Source organism: Bubalus bubalis, chromosome 15 (assembly GCF_019923935.1).
Source record: "Bubalus bubalis isolate 160015118507 breed Murrah chromosome 15, NDDB_SH_1, whole genome shotgun sequence".
NCBI classification, from domain to species: Eukaryota; Metazoa; Chordata; class Mammalia; order Artiodactyla; family Bovidae; genus Bubalus; species Bubalus bubalis.
In genome coordinates, this window is record NC_059171.1 from 36,943,046 (window position 1) to 36,965,559 (window position 22,514).

At 38.4% G+C, this 22,514-nt stretch overlaps 1 long non-coding RNA gene across 1 annotated transcript in view; it reads left to right on the top strand.

Moving 5' to 3' along the window:
- The window catches only part of LOC112579067, a 62,540-nt gene extending 40,534 nt beyond the window's left edge, over positions 1-22,006 (top strand). Inside the window, exons 2-3 of the long non-coding RNA XR_006544738.1 lie at positions 9,711-9,806; positions 21,808-22,006. This is a non-coding gene — a long non-coding RNA (uncharacterized LOC112579067). The remainder of the gene's footprint in view (positions 1-9,710; positions 9,807-21,807) is intronic.
- Positions 22,007-22,514: the final 508 nt, after the last annotated feature.

A 22,514-nucleotide genomic window follows, 5' to 3' on the forward strand; every position in this document is an offset into this window, starting at 1 on the left:
TATGTAACTCATTTCCCAGCAAGAGCTAATTAATTTTATTGAAGTATAGTTGATTTACAATATTGTGCTAATTACTTTTAACTCTGGGGCTTTAACCAGTTGCTTTGTGAGTTAACTTCTCTCCACAGCTAAAATCTTTTCTAGGAAGCTGTCTCTGCCTCATACACATGAGTGCAGAAAAACACACAGATCTTCTTTTCTGTCAGTGGAAAAATTACTTTCTCTCTCCTCTATGTTATCCTGCCTTCTCCATCAGTCTCTGGATTAAAGTACTTAACATTAGTGTCCATAGTGGCATATGATGAGCCCTGAGATTGGACAGTCTTAGGTTTAAATCCTAATTCAACCCTTATTATGAAGTGATCTTGGACCAATTATACCCCTGATTTCCTTGGCTTACCCTGGAAGTTCCTTGTCAAGATTAAATAAGAAAATGTGTACAAAATACACCAAGTATGTACACAGTATTAATAGATATGAGTATTAATGTGGTTATCTACATGTCTCCTCCATTTAATTATAAGCCCCTCAAGAGAAGGAGCTTGTCTTATACATCTTAGTTTCCATGACATCTAGGAGAGTGTCTGGCGCATTAAATGAATAACTTCTGGATACATGGCTAAGGCAAAAGTTTGATATGTATCATATATCATACTGAAATTTCACAGTAGTGTAAAGGACAGACTTTTGGAAAAAGTGAAATGTCAAGTGTATGACACAGAAACTTAAGGAGTTGTTGTCTCTATTTTAAAATGAGAATGCTCCACAATCTTCTTTTTGAGAAAGTGAAAGTCATTTCAAAGGTCAATTCATATGTGGTCTTGTCATCTTAGGTAGATAAACATTATTTTTTCCTGATGACAGGAATAAAAATCACAGTAACTAATTATTGGTAGTATGGTATTCATTCATTCATTCAAAAATTATTTGAATGCTAATAATACTAGGTACAAACAATAAAAAATAAAGACAAATCTCTGAGCATCAACTTCTATCACTAAGATAGACATAATTATAGTAGTTCCTTCATTGCGGTTATTGGGAGAATCAAATAAGTCAATATGTGTAATGAGCCTAGAATAAGTATAAGCAGTACTTATTATATAATTGTTTTGAAATTTTTGAGAAAATGCAGTCCTTTACATCAATACATTGCCAGAAAACTCTGAACATGTGAAGGCATGCCTGTGAAATTGACCATACTTCATATTAAATACAATGACTACCCTACCACTCATGCACAACTCTGAGTTATTGTGTATAAAAGTATTTATAATTATTCATCCTGTATTTTATATGAAGATTTCAAAATTCCACTGATGACTCTGGGATGGAAGGATGGAAGTTGTGAGAGAGCATCGCATCATGTTGGGTTCTAATCATCACAGATGTAAACCATATTTAAAGGTCCAGTGTATTCTTTGGAAAGAAAGACAGAGGGTGGTGCCAGTGTTGCATCATATTCCAGACCAGATTAAAGGTCTCTGGAGTTGTGGTTGTGCACACCCTGTTTTATGGTTGTGAGAAGTCACTCCACAGCCAATGGTACATGGAGCTTCATCCAGCATTCCATCTCTAAAATATGTAAACCAAATGCAATATCATGTAGCAATAACTGATTATCAATCACAAGGGTCTGGGAGGTTCTTATTCATGAAAACTAATCAATTGAGTGCTCACTCTCTGCCAGATATTAGGATAGACGTGAAGGTACCAATAAGAAGAAAACACCCTCTAGCCAGGAAATTTCCAATTAGTGGAGGAGCAAGACAAGTAAAAAATTCCAAAACAGTATAATAATAGAGGCATATGAAATTCACAGCAATGAGACCTGGGGAGTGAGGTCTGTCAAATACAGAGGAAGCTGCCTTCAGGGAGGAATAACCTGAAATGAGTTTTGAATGGTAAAAAGAAGTTAATCATCAAACTAGATAGTGTCATGAGAAGAGCATGATTAGAAGAAAGGCCAGCAATCTTGGCATGTTTGGGAAACTATAAGTATTTCAGCATTTGAGGTCAAAATAGTTGGGAATTGAAGTTGAAGAGGGCTTTTTGTCTTGTATGTCTTGTGGAAGAGTTTAGGCTTTATTCTGTGGACATTTGGGGTCCATAAATGTTTTTTGACAAAACAGAAACATGATCTTTGTTTTGTTTTGTTTTAGAGTGATACCTCTGGCTGTAGCATGGAAAATGGGGAGTGGGGAGCAATAGGAGATTCTTAAATAATTCAAATGATAAATGATGAGGGTCAACATTTATGTCATTATGATGAAGCTGGAGCGATAGGGTAAACTATGTACGGATAAGAGTAATAAGACTTATAGGACTATGTCACTGATTAGCTTGAAGTGTTGGATGAAAATGTAGAAAAGTAGTAGTTGAAGAAGATCATGCAACATTGTACATCAACTGTATACCAATTAAAATTAATTTAAAAAGGAAATGATCATCATATTTCTGACATAGCATATCAATTAGTGAATAGTGATGCTGATGACTGTCATGGGACATGCAGTTGAAGGAGATGGTTAAAGTAGGTAAGAGCAAAACCATTTACAGAGGGACTTCCCATTCTCATGTGTCTTACTGCAGACCTTTTCTCCTTGATCACTTAGAAGTTAATCCAAAAGAAGGGTAAACAGGAAGAAAAATTATGTATTTCATATATGTTACATTATGTGCATGCATGCTCAGTTGCCTCAGTCTGACTCTTTGCAATACCTTGGACTATAGTCCACCAGACTCCTTTGTCCATGGGATCCTCCAAGAGTAAAAATACTAGAGTGGCCTGCCATACCCTCCTCCAGGGGTTCGACCCAGGGAGAAAACCTTCATCTTCTTCATTGCAGGTGGATTCTTTACCCACTGAGCCACCTGGGAAGCCCATATGATGTTATACTTGACCTTAATTCAACTTACAATGACAATTGAGCATTCATAGAGGGTAAATGTAATTTTAAAACCCATATGTGTATCACATCTTAGAGAATAGACTTTGACTTGAGAACATTATATTAATGATGATGATGATGATGACGACATATTAACTTGGCACTTACCATGTATCAAGCACAGCATTAACCTCTTCACAGTCATCACAGAACAAGCCTATAAGACAAGTATACCATTGTTCCCACTTTACAGATGGGGAAATTTGAGATTTAGAGAGTTTGTTTGCCCACTGTTAAGATGCTAGCCAGGATTCAAAATGAAGTCCTCTCATGTTGTGGGATGAGCAGAGGGTCAGGAATTCAGATATTTGGTTTAGAGTCCTAATTTAGCTATTTATTGGCAAGGCAGTAGTCATGCCACCCTTCGTCTGTAAAATATGAGTTGAGGAATGGGTTGCTAGGGCAGGGAGAAATTGGAAAAGTTGAAATTAAAGAACTCAGTAGCCCCTTCAAGCTTTGTGTTCTGTGGTTTGGATTGTATAATGGAGTATTCATCCTGAGAGTGACTCTGAGCTCAAAGGGATATGGTAACTGATCCACACAATCTACCCAGAGGGTAGGCACGTCACCAAAAGGAACACATGGCATTGCCTAATCAGTGTGGCCATTAGTTTAATCCTTGAATATATTAAAAGCCCTTTCCAAGATTCCCCTGGCTGTGGTTTTGTACTCAGCCTGAGACATTACTTAGATTATTGCCCTTTGTTTATAGGCAAAGAAGTGAGAGGAATTTCTCTGGAAAAGGAAAATCTCTTTCTCTTGTAAACAAAGGTCTTCTTTTCCATGGTCTGTGTTTTAAAACAATTCAGAAAGGGATTTTTTAAAAATATATTTCAATATTTTATTCTGATCATATCTTGTGTTGAAATATATTACACAGAAAGATATTTTTATTCATTATTTTGTACTAACTGAGAGAGAAAGGTGTACTCAGTATCTCCTTGTCTTTTATGCTCTGTCCAACTACTAATATCATCTTTTTTTGTTAATCTTTATTTTATATTGAGGTATAGCTGATTAACAATGTTGTGACAGTTTCAGGTGAACAGTGAAGGGACTCAGTCGGACATATACAAGTATCCATTCTCCCCCAGACTGCCCTCCCATCCAGGCTGCCACATAACACTGAGCAGAGTTCCCTGTGCTCTACAGTAGGTCCTTGTTGGTTATATAGCAGTGTGTACATGTCAATCCCAAACTCCCTGACTGTCCCTCCCCACCCCCCACCCCCCACCTCGGCAACCATAAGTTCATTTTCTAAGTCTGTGAGTCTCCAGAAAGGGACTTTTTGTGATGCATTTGCTTGAATTTTGTCATCTCTCTTTCTTTGTAGTTCTGTTGCCCAAATATGGGACAATAAAAACCCCTCTAAGTAGAGGTTTGGAGAGTCTGAATATTTCCAGGAAAACCCATAGAAGGGTCTTTTTAAAGCCACAGATAGGGGCAGAAAAGTAGGTGAGTAGAAATATCAGAAGTTTCTAACTTTGGTTTTTTAACTTTGGGATATGAACTGCTGATTCATTTTGGTAGCAGGAAAGTCCTTCTAAACTACAGTAGTACTAAGCCCTAACTACAAAGTTAGGGCTTCCCAGGTGGCGCAGTGGTAAAGAATCTGCCTGTCAAGGCAGGAGATGCAAGAATTGCCTGTTGGATCATTGGGTTGGGAAGATCTGCTGGAGTAGGAAATGGCAACTGACTCTAGTACTCTTGCCTGGAAAATTCCATGGACAGAGGAGTCTGGCAAGCTACAGTCCATGGGATTGCAAAGAATTGGACACAATTGAGTGACTGAGCATGCAAAAAAAAAAAAGGTTAATCCTACTCTTGGGTTTTAGAAGAAAAGACATGTACATTGAAAACAAGCACTGGCTCTGCCATTTATTAGCTATGTCAATCCCAGATAATATTCCTGAACTTCCACTTCTCATTTGTAAAATAGGAATCGAAATCTTTGTTTTAAAGATTATCATGAAGTTGAAGGGCAATAATACATGTAATGTACTTAGTCCAGTGTGTGCCTATAGTTTAATAGATGAGAACTAACTGCATTATACAAAAATAGCAAAGACTAGTATTTTGAGTTCAGTTCAGTTCAGTCCCTCAGTCGTGTCCAACTCTTTGTGACCCCATGAACCGCAGCACGCCAGGCCTCCCTGTCCATCACCAACTGCTGGAGTCTACCCAAACCCATGTCCATTGAGTCATTGATGCCATCCAACCATCTTATCCTCTGTTGTCCTCTTCTCCTCCTCCCCTCAATCTTTCCCAGCATCAGGGTCTTTTCAAATGAGTCAGCTCTTCGCATCAGGTGGCCAAAGTACTGGAGTTTCAGCTTCAACATCAGTCCTATCAATGAACACCCAGGACTGATCTCCTTTAGAATGGACTGGTTGGATCTCCTTGCAGTCCAAGGGACTCTCAAGAGTCTTCTCCAACACCACAGTTCAAAAGCATCAATTCTTCGGTGCTCAGCTTTCTTAACAGTCCAACTCTCACAGAGTTGCTGATGCTACTGCTGCTAAGTCGCTTCAGTCGTGTCCGACTCTGTGTGACCCCATAGACGGAAGCCTACCAGGCTCCCCCGCCCCTGGGATTCTCCAGGCAAGAACACTGGAGTGGGTTGCCATTTCCTTCTCCAATGCATGAAAGTGAAAAGTGAAAAGGAAGTCACTCAGTCGTGTCCGACTCTTAGCGACCCCATGGACTACAGCCTACCAGGCTCCTCCATCCATGGGATTGAGTTAGCAGAATACTAATAATATAGTATTCCCTGTTCATTGGGCAAGATCTCCTACAAAATATTTTCTTTAACCTTGTTTATTTAGCCTCTTTACAGCACACATGAGTAACAATCACAGCAGACAGTGTCAATAAGCAAGCAGAATGGAAAATAATTAAAGTAATGTGCTTGCGTGCATGGAAGTATCTATCAGAAATTATAATGCTAATGATCTGTATTCTCCTAGAATGAAATTAAAGCTCACAATGGCTTTGTATGTGCATTAGCTATTATTTTGTACTTTCAGGAATATCTGCTATCTCTAGTTTGTTGTGATTATTTTTGAAAAGCAGAAATAGGAAGAAGAAATATGAAACTGTGCTGGATTAATAAGAGTGCCCGAGGCATGGACAAAATATTATTGTACTTCACACAAAAATGGGGTGACCCAGCTGAGCTCAGATATCAAACCTATCTGTATCCAGGAGGATGTTAATTTTCAGTGAAAACTCTTGGATAGATGCCAATAAATTCTGGGAAAAGGAAATAATATTATACAGATTCCTTCTCTGAGATCTTTGATGTCCAGAGAGAAACCCTTTTTGAAAAGACAATTATTTTCTCCTTTGGCTCATCTTTGAGGATTGCTGCAGCTGGGTCATTTTGTACCCAAAGACCACCACAAAGTTCAGAGAGTGTAGGAGGGGCCTTCCCATTAAATCTATGGTCAACCATTCACATTTTCCAAAAGTTAGTTGACAATTACAAGGTTTGGGGACTTTCAGTTATAATTGTATTGCAAAAATAATAAGAGAGGAACCAGGCAGAGGTTATGTTAAAAGGCCCTTGGTGGCTGTCAAGGACATGTGGTTCAGCCTTTGAAGTCAGTTTCAATAGATTTTCATGTGAAATAAGCTGAGTAAAATGTTGCCATTTCAGATTTCACAAGTGATATTGTTTAATGTACTGATGTTGTTTCTTGTAAATTTGTTTTAGGGAGTTATTTTATTTCCTCTGACTACTATTTCGGAACTTCTCTATTAAGCGAAGCAAAACAGCAGGTTGAAATTACATCTCTATTTTTATTTTTACGTTACTTAAAAAAAATTAATTCAAGCCCTTGTTTCTTTTTTCTTAAATAAAAGAGATACAGAAAGCTAAACGAATATGAAGTAACAGTCTTGTTTTCCTTTCTCTTCATATCCCTTTCAAAATTTCTTTTTGTATAAGTCCAAAAAGATACAAAACCAAATTTTATGTGTAGACCCACTCATGTAGCAGATACACTATATTGTGTATTTTACCCAAATAGAAATATAAAATACTATAGAGTACTTTGATTTCTCTCTTAACATTTCTTGGAAACATTTCAATATTATTATATATAGATCTTTGCATTCTTTTTAATATTTGCAAGTCATTCTATTGTTTGAATGTACCATAATATAGCTAACCAGTGATTCTGTATCTTGTTATTGCAAATACTGCTGTAATGGAGAGGATAAATTCCTTACATGGCATTTCTTGGATCAGTGCATCTTAAATTTTGACAGATTAATAAAGTTCCTACTAAGAGTATGTGTGAGCGCTTGTTTTAGGCAGGTATTCTATTGTCTGTGTGTGTCATCCTCTATACCAGGCTGAGGGTGTGGTATCAATCGATGTAAGCAAAATAAGTAAATAAAGAATAGAAACTTGGATACAACAAAGGTGTTAGTCAGGGTCCCAGCAGGGAATAGAACACCCACTCAAATGAGAATAATTTAAGGATGAGTCATTTACAAAGAACTTTTTGTAATGATGCAAGTGGATAGACGGGAAACCCATGGAATCATGCAGTAATCTGCAGGTGGTAAATAGTGGCTGAGATACAACCTCTGAGGCATAATGGAGAGAGGAGGGAGCAGATATTGGACTTCAGGGAAGTCACATAGAGAAGTTCACCTTGAGAGGAGTTGTACATGGCCATATGTTGAGGGTCAAGGCATCATGAGGGTCCCCTTTCCCACAGTTTCCTGGGGGCGGGGGTCCCATTGGCTTAGCGAAGCAGAAGCCAAAGCCCATGCTCTTCACTGGGGTCCATACCAGTCAATTTCACAAGGCAAACAGGATGGTTATAAAGGATGAGGAATACAGCAGCTTCCCACTACCTATCTATTTTATGCATGGTAGTGTTTACATGTCAAGGAAGCTCAGCATGGTGCTCTGTGATGGTCTAGAGGGATGGAGTTGGAGGCGTGGGAGGGAGGCTCTAGAGGAAGGGATATATATATATATATATACTTATAGCTGATTGATGTTGTTGTACAGCAGAAATGAACACAACACTGTAAAGCAATTATATTCCAATTAAAAAATATCCTATGACAAACCTTAAAGGCAAAGAATATTAAAAAAAGAATGGGTATATATATATATATATATAGGCCTGGCGTGCTGTGATTCATGGGGTCGCAAAGAGTTGGACATGACTGAACGACTGATCTGATCTGATCTGATATATATAACCAAATCACTTTGCTGTATAACAGGAATTAACAATAGTAAACAACGTAAGTTGAACAATTATAAATTACAATGAACAATTGTAAATTATTTACAGCATTGTTAAAATTAACCATTGTAAACAATTTACAACATTGTAAATCAACTATACTACAATAAAAATAAATTTACAAAAGAGTGAAAAATAGATCTGAATAGGGCAAAAAATTAAAATCACCCCAACATAAAGATTTCTATCACTACTGATTTCCAGAATGACTCATCCCAAACCAGATAAGGACCTATACAAACTCAGCACATATCTAGGGGCAGAGTCTTTTTTTTTGTACAGTATATCTCCTTATTAACCAAATATTTTATTTTGTGAATCATCTACGGGGAGGGACCGTATCTAACTTATTCATCACACTTTTAGCAGAACCCAGAACAGTGCCTGGCACAGATGAAGAACTTAATAACTAGTAGTTGGGCAAATAAATGCCAGAAAAAAGTTTCTTATTTCTGAACTTGACATTTTATAATGTTATTTAAGCCAGCTTCTTCATCTTCATTTCCTAGGACTGGTGGTGGGAAATTGTCTTCTAGAGAATGGTGGGGCTCTCCTACTATCATGAGAGGCCAACCCTAGAATTGAAGTCATACCAGCTTGGTTCTTCCAAGGGACTTACCTATATGATGAGGTCCAGGGTACAGGATTTCACTCATACACAGAGCATGTGTGTGAGCATAGTTGCTCAGTTGTGGCTGACTCTTTGCCACCCTATGGACTGTAGCCTGCCAGGCTCCTCTGTCCATGGGATTCTCTAGCCAAGAATACTGGAGTGGGTTGCCATGCCCTCCTCCAGGGGATCTTCCCCACCCAGCGATCAAACACACATCTCCTCTGTCTCTTGCATTGCAGGCAGATTCTTCACCAGATGAGCCATCAGGGAAGCCCACACAGAGCATAGTTGACGGGAATAATTACAGACATATAAACAGCATTCGAGATGATGAGAAGTTTCCATTCCTACTTTTTCCAAAGTGTTTTTTTCCCCTTCAGGTTTATTGAGATTAAATTGACAAACAAAATTGTGTATATTTAGCAAGTACAATGAGATGATTTGGGACATTGTTACCACAGTCAGATTAATTGACACAATTCATCACCTTCCATAGTTACTATAGTTACCACAATGTACATTAGATCCTCAGTCCGCAAAGGGTTCTGAACTCTCAATTGATCATCTCAAACATCTGTTCACAGTATGAACTTCCTTGGTAGAGATTTCTTTTGCCTGTGTACATCTAAATTATTATTCTTGGAAATCTTTGAATATAATTGACACTCATTCCATTAAAGCAGTGATCACATTGAACTGTATTGTTTTCCTCTTGAATGACTGTATTAAATATAAATTTTGTTGTCTAGCTGCCTGAAGTTTCAGACCCTGTCTTTTTCATCATGAAATGCACAACATTAATCTTGGCATTTAATAGGTGCTCAATAATTAGAAGCTGAATTTATTCAGGTCAACCGTTCTTTCCTTTTCTAGGCTCTTCTGGACACATCCCTAGACTTCAGAGATACAGCAAGAAAGTTGATTCTCACTCTTTTCTGCTACTGAACAGAAAGCATGAAAATGACCATGGTAAGATTTGGGCTTTAATATGAGACCAACTGGAGCTCACATCACAGTTTTGCCATTTCTAGCTTGATAACCTTGAGTTATCAACTTCTTGAGTTATTCAACTTCTCTGAGGTTGCTGAGAGAATGTAACAGGTTTATGTACATAGTAAGTTCACTGACATGAAGAAATACTAGCTTTCCTGCTTCTATCACCCTCTTTTCCCTTAAGGGTACCAAAAACTGTGCTCTGGTTAAAGTCAAAGGATGGGACCGTGGATTCAAATGGGGGCATTTAAAGACCTTGTAATTTTAGAAAAATTCATGGTATGATGGGAATCAACATTCTTCCATTAAACTTTCCTTTCCATGAGATGTGGAAACTTAATCCTAGTACTGCTTAATTTTCTGTATTTATTTTTTGGCCACACCACACGGCATGAGGGATCTTAGTTCCCCAACCAGGATTCGATCCCATGCTCCCTGCAGTGGAAGCTCAGGTCTTAAACCACTGGACCACCAGAAAAGTCCCAATCTTAGTACTACATCAAATGAACAACTGAACAAAATACCATAGGAATTTATGTACATTCACTCCCCTCTTTTCTACATAAGCTGGTAAACTTGTTTCAGGAATGTATAATATTTGAATCAATGGATGTTTGTGTTGAAATGATAGTGTTATACCCTCATTCTCATTCATTCATGAATCTTGTGATCCATCTTTGTGGGCCTTTAGATTAATCATTGATATTTTGTTCTTGAGTTAACCTGTCCACACAATTTAATAAACACACCAGGATTATTTCCCAACCTTATCAGATGCTGCTACATTAGCTTTCTTCAAGTTCTTTTCAGTTTTACATGACCATCTAAGTATTATACATAAAATTATAACATGAAAAATATACATTAAAATTCTATAAAATGACACTATATGTAAAATTAAATATGTGCAATTGTAGCAGTCTTACTAATAGTATTAAATTATATCACCCTAATTCTGTTTCTAAAGGCTCAGGAGTCACAGTGTGTGGCATGCATAGCATTGACCCCCTGTCCCTGTTCACCTTAATTGCCCCTTCCCTCACCATGCTCTCTCTAAAGCCTTTATTCCAGTCATGTAGACAGAACCTTCCTTTTGCTTCACCAAGGCTTTCTTTTTTAATTCTGGAACATGCACTTCCTTCTGTTTATTTCTATTGTGCCCCAACTTCCAATTCCACTCACATTCCCAAGGTCAGTTCCCTCTGCTCACCCTTCAGTTTTCTGCTTGAAACAGCAGCTTCCACAGAGGCCATTCCTGACCCCTCCTAGGGTCGCTCACCTTGCCAGGGCATCCTTGGCACCCTGCCCTTCTAATGGATAGTGCTTTCCCTATGTCAATGTTAATGCTGATTTAACTTTCTTTTTTTTATTTAATTTTTATTCTATACTGGAGAATAGTTGATTTACAATGTTGTGTTAGTTTCAGGTGTACAGCAAAGTGATTCAGTTATACAAATGCATGTGATTTAACTTCCTGACTCTTTCTTCATATTATAAGACCTCAGAGGAAAGGACTTGTGAATTGTCTGATTTCTTGTTATGTACCTGTTGTCTGGCATAGTGCATGATCCCTGTGTGCATGCATGTTATATCACTTCATTCGTGTCTGACTCAAAGACCCCATGGACTGTAGCCCCCTAGGCTCCTCTCTCCATAGGATTTCCCAGGCAAGAATACTGGAGTGGGTAGCCATTCCCATCTCCAGAGAACCTTCCCAACCCAGGGAACTATTCCAGGTCTCCTGGCATTGCAGGCAGATTCTTTACCAATAAGTGACTTAGCATAGCATAGCATAGCATATCTGTAAAACAAGAGGGGGGGTTAATGGACTTCTAAGAAATCTTCTGCCTCTGGCCCAGGCAATATATATAATATTAAACTATCCAGTGAATGGATTCTACTCTTTTCTTCCTGGTAAATTTTGTTTCTTTATGACAACTCCAAGTCATGATGCATAAAACACCAGAAAGAAGAAAGCAGATACCAACCACAAAAATTACATCATTAGTTAGGCTTGATTCTGAAATTAACTATTATTTTGTTTTTGTTTTGGGGGACCTAGCATAGCAATAGTCTTAAAAGCAGACATTCTCGAAGGAGAAGATGTTCTCAGTTCCTTAATATCTCTTAATATCAAGGTGGAAGATTAAACCACGTGGAGTGAAGTTGAGAATATGATCTAAGGGATATAGTTATCACAAAGGGAAGAGCAAAAGCCCATTCATCCTGGAGCACGTGGGGAGAAAGAAGAAAGTCAACAGGAAGCATGTAGTGAAATACACATGCTGTGGGTCTCTGTTGTTGTCATTGTTGTTTAGTCACTAAGCCATGTCTGACTCTTTTGTGACCCCATGAACTGTAATCCACCAGGCTCCTCTATCCGGGATTCTCCAGGCAAGAATACTGGAGTGGGTTGCCATTTTCTACTCCAGGGTATATTCCCAACCCAGGGATCAAACCCGAGTCTCTCATGTCTCTTATGTCTTCCCAACCCAAGGATAGAACCTGAGTCTCTTATGTATCTGCATTGGCAGGCAGCTTCCTTACCACCGAAATGCCTAACAAGAATTTCCATACTGATAAGGGATATATTAGTCATCTTTAGCAGGAAGATGTATGTTTAAAGCTTTGAGCAAAGAAAATTTGATGAAAAGGCTATTTACAGAGAGATATGGACAGAATTAAAGGAGCCAGTAAGAGATGAAGAAGCACTAAGGATTATCAACAGAGGGGAAGCATCAGAAAGAGGAGCTGGGTTTTGGGATCCACAAGAGGAAGAGTTTTAACTGTATGCAAGAGAGTCATTCAACAGGAGCTGTGACTATTGATACAAGAGAGAGCCAGTGTCAGACTCCAGCCCTACAGGGGAAGTGTGGAGGGAACACCTCTACTTCTCTCCCTCCCCACCTTCTGAACGCCAGCTGATGACGCTCAGCAATTTGGCAAATTCAAACCCAGAAACTAGAGGACAAGTGAGACTCTAATCTGGTCTAAAAGGGACAGTGGGATTTTTTTTTCCTTGGGTTCTTCCCCAGGAAAAAAATAACAGGAGCAAATGGAGAATAGCTAACACAGAATAATTTCCAGACACATGGGGTTGTGCTTTGTGTGCCCGGACGTAACCTGCGAAACTTCACAGTTAGTTTGGTACCATGTCAAAGGGGCATGCAAATCCTTGTCTGAACGTGGACTGCTATGGAATTTGGTCCCTAACATGGATGGAGCTGGGTCTTAAACCTATTTGTCTTGCTCCCAAGCCCATGCTATTATCTAGTACCAACTATTTTTGGCTCTTGTTGTCAGATCCTTAGCAGAGAATCTGCTGAAGCAGCACTTCTTTTTTCCAGTCTGATCTCCAAATGATGGAGTACCATTTCATTCTTGTAGGAAAATCTGAAGGTGTATTTTTTTTTTTTAATGGCATTTCCTTCAGTACATCCGTTCAGTAGCAAAACACAATAAGAATGCATTTTCATCATTTTGATGAAATGGATCCAAGACTAAAAGAATACCACCTAATAGAATTTGCTAAGTGCTAATAAGTTTGAAATCTTCCTTTTCCTAAACTATGCTAACTGGGTTCCAATTTTTACCTTGCCTCTTACTTATAATATGACTTTGGAAACTGTTTGAATTCTTTGTATGTCATTTTCTGTACCTGTGAGATTGAGGTGAAATAAGATAGCTGTTAGGAATCAATATTTTCATGTACCTAAAGTCCTTTGAAGAGTGATTGGTATATATTAAAGATTAAAGGGACTTCCCTGGTGGTCTAGTGGTTAAGAATCTGCCTGCCAATGCAGGGGACACAAGTTCAGTCCCTGCTCTGGACGGATCCCACATACCACAGAGCAACTCAGCCTGTGCACCACAACTACTGAAGCCCTTGCCCCTAAAGCCTGTGCTCTGCAATGAGAGAAGCACGGTGATGAGAAGCCCATGCACCACACTAGAGTGGCCCTCGCTCTCCACTACTAGGAGAAAAGCCCATGAGGCAACAAAGACCCAGCACGACCAAAAATAAATAAAATTTTAAGAAAAAACAACTGTGACTCCCAGCTAAATCCATATTTCGAGAAAAAATGATTAAAACTCAGTAAATGGTATTATTACATCTCTTAACAATAACACCTTGTGCTTTTTATTCAGCAAACTTTTAGTGGACACCCACTCTACAGTGAAGACCTATAAAAAATGGTTTTGTACTTAACATCAGAACTTGGTAGGAAAAACAGACTAGTTAATATAAGGAATTGCATGACAATTCAGAGATAGTCATAGAGGTCTGAGTTACACTGCCGCTGCTGCTGCTAAGTCGATGCAGTCGTGTCCCACTCTGTGCGACCCCATAGACAGCAGCCCCCCAGGCTCCGCCATCCCTGGGATTCTCCAGGCAAGAACGCTGGAGTGGGTTGCCATTTCCTTCTCCAATGCATGAAAGTGAAAAGTGAAAGTGAAGTCGCTCAGTCGTGTCCGACCCTCAACGACCCCATGGACGGCAGCCCACCAGTCCATGGGGTCGCTGAGGGTCGGACACGACTAACTACCATTATTGACTGGTGTGTCACAAATTCAAACTAGACAGACAATGGTTGAGATGTGAAATAGGCAAGAAGGGAAAACCAAACTTGGTGATCAATATGACAGTCATTCCTTATTTGTGATACATTTGAACTTTTGTTTTTTTAAGGTTTTAACGTTTTAAAAAATCTTTTCAAGAAATAACCCGGTTTTATGGAATTTTCACTGGGGCAGCCGCTCAAAGACACAAGCTCAGTTGCTAGCACTACAACTTGCTGGCTCTGTGACGCTGGACCATCCTCTCTGAGCATCCTCATTTGTAAAATGAACCTAGCATCTACCCTTTTGTGCTGCCCCCATAAAACACCATTAGGATCAAATAAGCTAAATGGATGTGCTAGTAAGAGTGTTAAAAACATGAGACTTTGTGCAAATGTAAAGAAGAAAGTTGTTATCCCATGATATACCCTGAGGTGACACTATAGTTGTTAAAAACACAGGGCTTGGATTTCAGATATTGTTGCTGTTTAGTCACTAAACAGTCTTTAATGTCACTAAAAAGACTTTAGTCTTTTATGCCCCCATGGACTGTAGCCTGCCAAACCCATCTGTCCATGGGATTTCCCAGGCAAGAATACTGGAGTAGGTGGTAATTTCCTTCCCCAGGGGATTTTCTTGGCCCAGCTATCAAACCCACATTTCCCACCTCTCCTGCATTAGCAGGCATATTCTTTACCACTGAGCCACCAGGGAAGCCTTGGATTTCAGATATACTTGTGTTTGAATCCTGGCTTTGCCACTTACTAGCTGTGCAAACTTGGTTGAGTAATTAATCTTTCTGACCCTCATTTTATGTAATGGATCATTTTGAGAATTTGTTGAGATTGTGTGTAGAAAATGTTTAGCACATTATTAATATCAAAGCTCAATAAGCTCTTTAAAAAACTATTCTTTATACTGCAGCTTGGGTAGGAATGCATCATAGTAATCAAATGAAGACGCAATCTTGCACCTAAAATTTATAACTAAGAGTCATAACAGAAGAGAGAAATTATATTTGTATTTGTCTCCCAGGGTCAGCAAGATGACATGAGGAAGTTTTGAAATGTTAGCATTCAGACAAGCAATATGGACAGTCAAAACAATATACCAAATTGTGCCTGTGGCATATGCAGAAGGTAGATAAAGCTTATCACTTCTAATTTAAAAGGGGAGATTTATTAAACTAGATAAGGATCTAGAATTTGTGATAAATTTTGTTTCTGTTTCTTATCCAACCACTTATATGTTTTTAATAATGTACACCTCTGAAGTTACGTGGACCATGTAACACTTTTATCACCCAGACTTTCAAAAGACACAAAGACTTGCAGACAGCTAGAAACAATAGCAGGAAGCCAGAGAATTTACCTAAAAATTGAAGGTGAGTCAAATAGGAAAAGTCTTCGTAACCAAGAGCAACCAGACAGCGTCTAATGTGACTTTCCCACATGAAAGACTGTTATAACAAAAAACCCCACCAGTATCCTAAGCCATAGAGTTTTGCCAAAAACACACATGAAAAAAACATTTCCTGTCTGTGCTGAACTACCAAGTTGCTGTGACATTATGTGTCTGGGTGTGACTTTCATTTTTTTTCTCTTTTTTTCTCTTTTTTTTAAAAATATAAATTTATTTATTTTGATTGGAGGTTAATTACTTTACAATATTGTATTGGTCTTGCCATACATCAACATGAACACGTGTATACCTGTGGCGGATTCATGTTGATGTATGGGTGTGACTTTCAATATAGATAAACAATCTTGCTCTTTTTTTTTTCAGAGATAACATTATCAATAGTGTATTCCAGACTCAAATTCTGTTTGTTTTCTTATCTGATATTTATTGAAACTTCATATTATTTTCATAATTGGCCTCTATTTTTATATATGCATATGGAAATGCAAATAGAAATTTGAGGGGCATAGAAATCCTAGAGCATTAAGGGCTAGAAGAAGACTTAGTAACTTGCATGTGTGCTAAGTCACTTCAGTCGTGTACAACTCTTTGTGACCCTATGGACTGTAGCCCACCAGGTTCCTCTATCCAAAGGAAGAGGATTCCAAGGGAAGAGATTCTCTAGGCAAGAATGCTGGAGTGAGTGTCCATGCCCTTATCCAGGTGATCTTCGCGACCCAGGGTCAAACCTGCATCTCTTACATCTGCTGCCTAGGCAGGCAGGTTCTTTACCACTAGAGCCACCTGGGAAGCCCCATAGTGACTTAGTCAGATGCAAATACTGAACCCAAGAGAGGATGATGAGTCTTTGAAAATCTCACACTTAGAAGTGAGACCACCATATCTTCTTTCTATTTCCTTTTACCTTTCCACTATATAATGCTGCCTTTCAAAACAAGTCTTAAGAAAAAAGTTAAAATAGAACAAATACCTGTACAGGGGAATTTTTACTAATGTGGATATTGGAAACACTCAAACTAGGGAGATCACGTATCCTAGTTTGTCCAGAGTAGTTTAGTCTGCATCTGTTGTCCTGTTGTAATAATCAATAGTCCCCCATTTGCTCTCATAAATGTGTGATTTAGAAGATAATTTCTATGGTCACCTTAATGAAGGCACAAGTTTCTTGTTGAATGTGAAGAGTCACATTTTACTTGCAAAGAACCTGAAGGTACATTCTAACTAGGCCTTCCATAAGGAAGTATACACAAGCTATTACAAGCGTTTGGGATTGTAAAGAGGCTGGGGGATGGGAAATACTGTGTACTTGAAAATGAGCAAGGTCACACACAATGGCCATAATACAGCTGTGCTCAGTTGCTCAGTTGTGTCTGACTCTTTTTGACCCCATGGACTGTAGTCCACCAGGTTCCTCTGTCCATGGAATTTTCCATACAAGAATACTGTAGTGGGTTGCCATTTCCTACTCCAGAGGATCTTTCCAACCTAGGGACTGAACCTGCATCTCCTGCGACTTTTGCATTGGCAGGTAGATTCTTTACCACTGAGCCACCTGGAAAGCCCAGAGTAGAACTAACCACTACCAGAAAGACCCAAGCATGTACATGTAGCTTTGCAAGATGTCTTCAATGAGAATTTTGGTTCTGTTTTTTTTTTTTTTTTTAACAAACAAAACAAACATACATGAAAGAGTAGTAAAGCTATGCTGTGACTGAAAAAACACAGCTGGGACCCAAACACATTGAGACCCAAACTCATGTTTCAGCAAAATGTAACTTGAGGCTTATTACTCTAAATCTCTGGATCTTATCATTCCCATTGTTTATAAAGTAAAATGATTCGATGGGACTATCTTTGTTTTCTTTCCAGCTCTAACTTTAGACTCCCGTGGATTTGTTAATTAGCTTTCATGATTTTATCATTTCTCAGGAAAAATTATTACTCATACAGCCACCCCCACCTCCACCATCACCATCAGCAATTTGCCTCAAGCTCTTGATGAAATTTCCTCAGAAATTTCAGAAAATGAGAACCACAAAGAATTTCTCCTCCTGGAATTTGCCTTGGGCATTAATATAACTTAACACAACCTAACAACTTAAGGTCATGTTGGTAGGCCAATGTTTCAGATTTCACCTTCCAATACAGAGAGTGAAAGTTTGATCCCTGGTGGGGGAGCTAAGATTCCACATGCCTCATAGACAAAAAAATAGTATGTAAACAACAGAACTTGTTATTGTAACAAATTCAATAAAGACTTTTAAAATGATATGCATTAAAGAAAAAAAAATCTTAAAAACAGCAACAACATAAAACAATGTAAGTTCAGAACAATAGGGGTCCATCTCTCCATCTCAGTGTCCTGGGATGTCATTGCATGTTTCATGTTTTTATCTTTTTAGCTCAGTGGCAAACGAAGACTCTACCTGTATACAAGGAGTGGATAAAATGTGGCATGACCAATTGGCTCAACTCTGCTTTTTCTCCCCAATTGGCTTAGTATTTGGCCCAGCAACTCATGATGACAATAGGGAAAACTGAAACAATAGGATTAGATACGCTATAACCTCATTTGATGGCATGAATAGACCCAGCTTCATTTTTTCCGAATTCCATTGCTGAGTTTTAATAAGAAGTCCAAAGGTCAATTACTTTTTGACCGCCTGTATGAAGAGAAAACTGATAGCTGGGAAAGTTGATTGTATCATTCACTCTGCACACACAGCAAATTGGTTTTCTATTTATGGAGAATGTTTTTAATTAGTGTTTGTATCATGCATTAAAACTGGGCAACTATAAATAGTTAACAGCTGTGATATTTTATACCTTAAAATTCAAAACTCCCCCCCACCCCCCACCTCAGTTTGATGAATTCTAACCCATAGCTCTCTGTTTACATGTTTGCTATTTTGGTTCTGTGTAATTCTAGAAATAACTAGTTTCAGACAGTTATGGTTTAGTGAACGCAGGGAATTGCTTTTGCTAAAATTATTGTTGCTTGTTTCTAAAACTCCTACAGAATAAATCTACGGTCTTTGGAAAAGCAAAAGTTATTTCCAATGACACATACTATTTGCTGAAAATTTACGGTAGATTGACTCATGCATCTTTGCATTGTACTTAGATTAAAATACTATAGCTTTGGTTGAGGGGCAGATGTGTCAGTGGCCTCTCTGTGGCTTAACAGTTTGTTTTGATAGGACGTAGAAAGTTTACCTAATTATAGGAGGCTCATTATTGGTTCTGAAGGAGGAAAAAAGTCATCTCAACATTGATTTCTTCTGGAAGTGAATCATGCAGTTGTATAACTTTTAGCACCACTGTCTGTCTCCATCTGTGATCTTCTTTTTTTTCTTTTAGTTAATGTGAAGTTTGTCATTTCAAATAATGTCTGATGTCTGGCCCCAAGCTATTTGTAGATTTATCCTACCCAACATGTGTCACTCATCTTTGTTTAGATTTTGCAGCCTTCATTCTGGCAAACTCTTTTCATTTTAGAATTGCTTTTGCTTTGTTGATGGCTCTGTACAGATTATAATGGACTCTTTCAGAAACAGTATGATTAATGGTGATTATCATAAGTCCATTGATGTACAGTAAATTGGAATTCTTGACATGAATTTATCATTCAGATTAAATATTAGCCTCATCTTATTTCAACAGTTGCTTTGCCTATATTTTATATTGGCCAACCCATCCTTTTAATGGTACCACTTATAGAAACAATAGATAGTTCAAACTATTCACTCAACACATCCAGTCTCTATATTGAAGCTAGAGATGTTGGAATTCTTCTAAACATGAAAGATGCCTTAATTTTCAAACAATTGTAATTTTACAATTAGACTTTCCTGAGTTTTACGTGGTATTGTATCTGTTTTATTGTGGTTTTGTTGTTGTTCAGTCACTAACTTATATCGGACTCTTTGCAACCTCATGGACTGTAGCACTCCAGGCTCCTTTGTTCTCCTAGTGAAATGAAAGTTACTCCAAGTGAAGAGTACAACTCTTTGCAACCTCACTCAGTCATGTCTGACTCTTTGCAACCCATAGACCGCCAGGCTCCTCTGTCCATGGGATTCTCCAGGAAAGAATACTGGAGTGGGTTGCCATTCCCTTCTTCAGGAGATCTTCCTGACTCAGGGATCAAACCTAGGTCTCCTTCATTGCAGGCAGATTCTTTACCACCTGAGCCACTAGGGCATAGGGCTTCCCCGAGTATGCTCAAATTCATGCCCTTGAGTTGGTGATGCTATCTAGCCATCTCATTCTCTGCCACCCTCTTCTCCTTTATCTGGGGCTTCCCTGGTGGCTCAGATGGTAAAGAATCTGCCTGCAATGCAGGACACCCACGTTCTATCCCTGGATTGGGAAGATCTCCCGGAGAAGGTTATGAATGTTGTTGCTTATTTAGAAATAAATTTTATTTCATTTAGACCTGATCTTGAGCCATAGACTGTCTTCCTATAGCCTTATGAGTTAGTCAATGGCTTTACCACACATTGAACCATAGAATTTTCTTTCCCACCTTTAGCTTTCATGTGAAGTAACCAGCATGAACTTGCATGTCAATAATTCAGCAAAGAATGTGATGAGGTCTTGGGAGGAGCATTCCCTTAGGAAACCTTAGCTTAGCTGACTTAGTTCTAAGTAATCTGGCTCTTCTACTTTGGACTCGACTCAAAAATGTGTTTGAGGAGGGATATATACCAACACATTATTAATGGGTACCTTCTCAAAAGAAACAGTACATCATTATCACAGAGAAGCAACCACTTTCAAATAAAAGAGTACATGGAGCAGTGTACAAGGTAAACATCTTGGGTCCATCTGAGCTTTGGTGAAACTGGTTTACCACTTTGGCTCTATTACCACATGGGTAATGGATCAGGCAGCTAGAGAAGCATGGACTCTTTTCAACTGTGGAAGATCAGGGCGTGACTCCAAGCCAGAAGTGTGGCCATGGCCAGCTGTCTCAAGCCTCTGTGTGTACTCAGTAACCAAGAGTATGTTACAACATATGCTGTGTCACATCCAGCCATTAGCCTTCCAGATCAAGTTAAGAGAGTCTTTCTTGCACTGATACACCAGCAAGGAAGCTTCATTTGAATTACAGGGATCAGGAAGCACAAAGGTAGAGAGACTAAAGCTCAAAGTGAAATTTGGACTTTCGCTTTCCAGCTCTTAATAGCGGCATTTCTACTTTTGTCTTTTTAGAGGACTAATATACATATAATATTCAGATGCAGATTTTTCAACACCCCACCCCCCTGCTATCAGCTGGAATGGAGATGTTTCTTCTCTGAAAAATGTGCAAATAAGGATATATATTTACTCTTTTAAACATAAACCGCCCCCCCAGAGGTATTGTTTTATTTCTGAACTAAAGCCCTCCAGTTTTCTACATTTTTCTATAAGGAATGTGATTACATAGTATAAAGAAAAACTAAAAACTAATAGGAGAAAACAGATGGCCTTGAAAGTCCAATGTCAAAGGTGTCATGCCAATTACAGTAAAAATCCAATTAATAAAACACAGCTCTCAGCAATAATGCAAATAAGCGGAAAGTCTGAATTATCCTCTTATTTAAAAAGCATGTCGGGAAAACAAGCTTATCTCATAGATGTTAGCAAAATATGATTTTCAAGATAAATTCTAGAGTTGGAACAAATTTAATCTATCTCCATACATAAACCTGTCTACTGTAGAATGAGTCATCATTCCACATGGTAACTCCTAATGCTGTATACTCAATCATCACAGAAAGAGATAATTTTTAAAAGCATCCTTATTTACTAAGCCACAAGAACAGCATAATCAAATTTTTTAAGTTTGGCTTGTTTTTTTAAATTGGTTTTTTAACAAAGAGATATTCTCAAGTTCAAAGGCTAAGTCTTACTGTACTGTCTCCAGTCCTTAGGCAAGTACATGGCAGAGTCAGTACTCATAAATTCTTAACGAATCAAAGGAATTTTCTTTTGACACCAATTACAGGAGCTGTATAATTGGCCCTGAAGAAGAAACAAAGAGTCATCTCAGCACTGATTGCATCTGGAAAAGAACCATGTGACTCAATAGATGCAGAGAAAGCCTTTGACAAAATTCAACATCCATTTATGATAAAAACTCTCCAGAAAGCAGGAATAGAAGGAACATACCTCAACATAATCAAAGCTATATATGACAAACCCACAGCAAATATTATCCTCAATGGTGAAAAATTGAAAGCATTTCCTCTAAAGTCAGGAACAAGACAAGGGTGCCCACTTTCACCATTACTATTCAACATAGTTTTGGAAGTTTTGGCCACAGCAATCAGAGCAGAAAAAGAAATAAAAGGAATCCAAATTGGAAAAGAAGAAGTAAAGCTCTCACTATTTGCAGATGACATGATCCTCTACATAGAAAACCCTAAAGACTCCACCAGAAAATTACTAGAACTAATCAATGACTATAGTAAAGTTGCAGGATATAAAATCAACACCCAGAAATCCCTTGCATTCCTATAGCAAGGTGAAAAGACAGCCTTCAGAATGGGAGAAGATAATAGCAAATGAAGCAACTGACAAACAACTAATCTCGAGAATATACAAGCAACTCCTACAGCTCAACTCCAGAAAATAAATGACCCAATCAAAAAATGGGCCAAAGAACTAAATAGACATTTCTCCAAAGAAGACATACAGATGGCTAGCAAACAC